Source organism: Drosophila montana, unplaced genomic scaffold (genome assembly GCF_035044405.1).
Source record: "Drosophila montana isolate Dmon_TW-CO22-7 unplaced genomic scaffold, ASM3504440v1 contig_2668_1, whole genome shotgun sequence".
In the NCBI taxonomy this organism is placed as follows: Eukaryota; Metazoa; Arthropoda; class Insecta; order Diptera; family Drosophilidae; genus Drosophila; species Drosophila montana.
Genome location: NW_026997535.1, coordinates 617552 through 623680, shown reverse-complemented (window position 1 = coordinate 623680; position 6129 = coordinate 617552).

Genomic DNA, 6129 nt, shown 5'->3' with positions numbered 1-6129 from the left:
GAGCCTCAATTTCAGGCATCGCTTTTGCAGACTCAGCCACATGTCATGATTGCTTTGCGACGTGTGGGTGTGTGTGTGTGTTTGTTTGTATGTGTATCTGTGTGTTTTTGCTGTGTGTGAGTCATGGTACGTGCTACTGTGCAAAAAGTTATTAAATTTTGATACGGCATGTGCACATTTTTAAAGGCAGCCTTCACTGCCGAGCCGCTCCTTAATGGCTCTTAGGATGGAGCAGCGCGCAGAGAGGTGAGCGGTGAGTGAGGGGGGGGGGGGGGGGGTTCAGGGGTTGTTGCAGACGCAAAGGGTTCAGATCAAAACGTTAACACGTGTCGTACGTGGCCGCCATTAGCGTAAACATCGACGGATGCGTTCTTGAGTGCCTGCCAAATTGCCAAATTGCCGGCTGGATGTATTATAAATTTGTTCAATGGGTCAACTAAATAAGTTGCATTGCCAATTTTCCACAAATGTTGTAAATTTTACATTTACAGCGAGGCCAGCATGGATTGAGGAGAGGAGGGGCAGCTAGGTAAAATAAACAGTTGTGCGTGTGTGTGTGTGTGTGTGGGGGGGACTGTGGATGCTTGCAAGACGTAATTTGACCAAGGTAAAGTACAGTGGGGCTGAGTTGAACTTTCATGGGATTGGACTAGAAAACAGCTGGTTTTCAAATTGCAATGTTTTTAAACGACTGTCTGTTTTGTGTACTACTTTTAGTTGCTTTAAAAAAGATTTAATTAGCTCGCATATGTGTGTCTTTTTCTGGCACTGATTTGCATTGATTAACTTCAAAGAGCAGGTTTCTTAAGTATGTCGTTAGCTACTCCTATTCCTAAGTATTTCAATAATATTTGAAAACTAATTGATTGAGCTTTTCGCAGATCTTTACCGTGATAGATCTTAATTTATATACTTAAACTAAATCAATCGCTTAGTTATGAAACCTAAAGAGATAAGCTGAGATAGTAGACCCAATTGCATAGAAGCAAAGGATGAAGAATATTTCACTTGTTGGATATCAATATGAAGCAAAATATTTATATAAAGTTCCCAGTCTATTAGTTGGCCAAGTGACCATATCCCCAGGCTTGTGTATGGATCTTGCATTTATTTAAAATTGTTAGGTTGATGTTAGGGTATTAATTACAATCACATAATAATCATAAATCATCATAATCATCAATGACATAATAATCATAAAAAATCATATTAACTTTTGTTAATAATGAAATAACAAGCATACAAATATTTTATTAATAATAATAAGAAATGCCATAAATATCTTGCATTAATATAAACAAAAATATTAGCAAAAATACGATTAATATATGAGCAGAAATATTATTTATTATAAAAATAATAATAACAATTTCATATAGATGATTATAACCAAAAGCAGAAATACCCTTTAATTATAAAATCGATCTCAGAAATATCTTACATAAATGCTAACAATAAGCAGAAATATCTAAGTCTTACAAAGTCTTAACCAATAACTACTTATAAAGCTTAACTTAGCCATGTTTTCCCTTTCATCCCTCAATGCTTACTTTTCCTAATTCATTCAAGTCAGAATTTGTCTGGCAACAAATACCTTTCCGCTTGAACCCTGCGGCTTATGACCTAGTAAAATATGTATCGTTGCAAGTTTTGCGCACTAATTGCCCGGGCGACACCCATGGTGGATGTCAAGTGACCCACTGTTCGCTGCCAAAGCAAACAGTCGCCGCCGCCGCAGCCGGAGCCGCAGTCGAGCGATATGATCAAAGTGAACTGTGGGGCAGCTTCCATATGCTAGCCGCCTGCTGAAGGCGGTGCGGGGCGAGGCGTGGCGCGGGGGGCGGCCACTGTCAGGTTGGGTGGGGACGTCAACAACATCATCATAGACGGCGATGCGATGCGCTGCAGTGGGGCAACCTACTTTAGTTGCAGCTGCAGCTAAAAACATCAATCAATGGATCAGCTTTGTCTGCGAGTGTGTGTGTGCGCGCGCGCGTGTGTGTTCGAGCGCCACCTACTGGCAGCAGGCGGACACTAAACAATGATCTTCATGAGCAGAGATCAGTTCTCGCCTCGCCGCGAGTCTGACACTCAATGAAATTTCCATTCAGCTTGACACGCGGCCTAATGAATTTCAATGAAATAGACACACGCACACACACACACAACTTTGTTTTTTGTCAAATTTACGTAACGTTCAATTTTGTATAATGAACATCTGTGCAAACAGCGCTCAAATGTACTCAGACCCAGCCCCTGCCCCTGCCCCAGCACCAAAGGCCACAACTGGTCAGCTGAATTGGCTTGCGCTTCTGCCCCAGCAGCAGCAGCAGCAGCGGCAGCGACAGCAGCACATCCGCATCTCATCTTAATTATCACGATCATCATCTTTATTATCATGATGAGGCATCCGTTGTGCTCCAATTTTCACAGCTGGCCGTTTTGGCGTGCTAATGAAATCGAGCGCGTTTTATTTGTTTATATATGGCATTTGTCAGCTGCTGTGGCCCAGTCAGACAGACCGAGACCGAGTACATCTGCATGTATCGAGTAGGTATCGAGTATATGGCATTGCAGCTGTAATTGAAACGCGGCGTGTGGCTAAATTGGAACCAAGACACGAAAATAAAAAACAAGAAGAGAAGTACGACTGCAAGAAATAAAACACGTATGAGTGTTATAGGCGGATGTGCGCGACTAGGAGATACCCTGAAAACTAGACAAATACAAATATGTATAAAAATACATACATACATATACACTCACATATACACTCACAAGTTAACCAGAACTGGGAAAGTTATCCATAAAGTTAAAGGTTCTCTATCTATATCCTTACATACTATAAAAGAATCTTTATACCAGGTTTGGTGTACCCAGCACTTCTTTCCGAAAGTTTCCGTAATATACCTACAAGAAACCTACCTAAACCGATAATTATGGATATTAGGAAAATGGGATGAGATATCAAAAGAAATGATATACTCGTCCTGTATATGATTTAAGAGAATATACATATATTTAAAAACTCAAGTCTCCTCAGCAAAAACACTTTATGCCTTCTTTTGCCTGTTACACACATGAGCATAAAACCCATATACCCTCTCAAACATTTTCAATGGAATACAAAAAAGAAACCCACTGACAAACTTGTCCGTCAACTCGTCCCTCGAGCATTCGAGCATTCGTCGAGCCTCCGTTCGCCGTGGCCGGCCACCAGCGTCGATCGCCACTCGAAGATCGAGTCACAAATTAGCTGAATGTGTCTCGTATCTTGATCTACATAGATCTTGGCGATCTCTGTATCCACTTGTGGCCCGATCGAATGCAAATTTTCTAATTGTTATTAACAATTGCCGCTGGGCATAGTTAAGCAATTAAAAGACACCAGACGTAAATGCAGACGGTTTTGTTTCTTTTTTTCATTACCTTTTTTGGCCACTCGAGCACAATTTGTCGGCTTTGATTTTGCATACTTCAGCAAGGGGTATGCCACGTTTGTCAGGCAGCTTGTTACATTCCTAGAATTTAATGAGCTATGATAATAATAAGATATATATTTGTTAGCAAATCTCCTGACAATATAATTATTTTTGGTTCAACATTTATGCTGTTGCTCCTTTATTATTTTAACCTCCAACTGTAACCTCAATATTTTTCCGAAGCTGAGATCCGATAAGGTAACTATCAGACAAAATTAATTGGCCTTGGGAGTACTCCTATGATACAAATTTGGTATGAGTATATTTATTGTGTACTTTTAAAATTCTAAGTAATTTTTGTAGATACTTTTGATTGCCAGATCATTAAGAGTTTTGAAAAATATAATAATAATTATTATTTTGTTTGCTCTCTTTTGCAGTCTTGATGCAGTTAGTGTATTTAATAGTCGGCACTTTGTCACCTTGCTTGCGTTTCTTTCTAGCTGTATTTGTTTTGCTTTTCGATTGAGTTTTCGTTTTCGAATTAGCTGCGGATTATGTCATGCAATTAACAATGGCACATTGCGCATTGCTGTTGTTGTTGTTGTTGTTTCGGCTACCGCATTTCGGCTTTGTCAGTGGCACGTTTTGCACTACGCTGCAAAACAAATACTCGCACTAGTATTCGTTATTCGTATTCGCATTCGCACTCGCATTCGAATTCGCACTCGTTCTCAAATTTGGCTTTGGAATGGGAATTGCAGTCGACGATGTGTTGCGTGCACTTTGTAAACTTTTGTGGTTGTCGTTTTGTGCAGCTACCGTAATCAACAGTTGCTGTTGTTGTTGTTGTTGCTGTTGTTTTTACTGTTGCATGTAATTAAGCAGCATTGACATGTCTAGTTAGAGTTCGAGTTCGAGTTCGAATTCGACAACTGCGCACAGCAAATTGACGTAAGCGCCTGCGTCAGAGTTGATTGATGCGGGCAGCTATGCTGCTCAGCAGGCAGCAGTAGATGGGCAGCGAGGGGCAGAGGGGGGGTTAGGTGTAACACGGTTCGGCAATCTGTGATCTCCAGACGGGGCAGCAAGTGAGATCGAGATCTACCTGGGCGTGACTTTGGCATTGTCATCAGCAAATGCTAATGTTGTGTGACAAACACGTAAAAGTGTGTGCGTGTGAGTGTGTGTGTGTGTGTGTGTGTTATATATGTATGCGTATGTAAAGCTATGTCAAGGCTATTTTGGGCAGGGTTAGCATCAAAACACTGTCAGACACGTCTGCTCGCAGCGACACCTGTCGGTCAGCAGTCGAGTTATAATAAAAATACATGCTCTCATGCCTAGCTCAAAGTCAAATAAATAGATATATTTTATAGGTTACGTACATAATTCTGGATGAATAAGTATTGATTCATTGATTACGTAATTAAATAAGGTTTATTAGCGCACGTTTTTATTTAGTAAAATATATTCAAAATGAAATCTTTAAGCTTGAAATTCTTGCGAAATATTAAAGTTTATTACAAATATAAATGAATAATGTCTGAATAGTTTAAGTACTTAAAATGGATACTTAAATTTTTAATTAAAATTTAAATCATATAGGTTTTAATATTATTGCAATCAGACTCAAATGCAGCGACCTTTTGCTCAATAATTTAGTTAATTAAATGCCATTGCTTTAAAATGTTGCTGTATAAACAATTATTCATGAGTAAACGAAATTGATTCGTATTATATGCGAAAAGAAAGAATGTAAGAATTATGTGTAAAAACTTAATATCAACTGACAGTCATATTAATTTCCATTGTACTTGCTTGTTATCATTCAAAAATCAGATTTATGTAACAACTCTCAATTCTCGGTTAAAATGGGGGAAAAAAAGTGAATAACGAGTTATTCAGTTGTAAAACGAGTGTTTTTTGCGTGTTGAATAATTAATATTCAATTGAAATGAGTTTACTTTATATTTATTAAAGATGTCATGTGATAGCAATATCATATATTATATGGAAGCACATGGGTTTATGGGGTATTAAGGGGTATTGCGGCTGATTATCAATAGCTGGCCGCTTTTCACACTTTCCACACTTTTCACGGAGGCGGCGGTGCCACCACTTGAAAATGTTGCAGCGACCACGTTGCAATTAGTGTTAAAAGACACGAAAGACGCCGCTGACGCTTGCCAGATACCAGATAGAGGCAGAGAGGAATACAGGAAGAACTAATACTACTAATTGGCCTAATTCTCACTTTTTTTTTGGCGGGTTGGGAGGAAGGGGGGCCCACGCAGCAATCGAGCTGGAAATGCTACGAACAGCTCATAAATAAACAAAAACAGTGCAACATGAGGAACAAGAAACAGAACAAGCTGGCAACATGAGTGTCGGACGGGCGAGCGCCCAGCAAAGTTGGTTATATGTAGATGATGCGATCAAGAGGACGCCCGAAGATCATGTTGCGCGGCAGGAGCAGGCGGAGGCGGGGCACCAGCTGCAGAGGATGCAGAGCAAGTGGGCAGATTGGCAGCATGGGGAGCCGGGGCGGTGGAACGGGGGCTCGTTCCGGTACGTGTGAGCTGATGTGCTGGGTGGTCTGTTCCAAATCAATTGCTGCCCTCCGTACGCTGGATCGAAACCGTGGCCAAGCATAACGAAGGTGGCCCAAACGGGGCGGGGTTTGAGGCGCAGGGCAACAGGATGG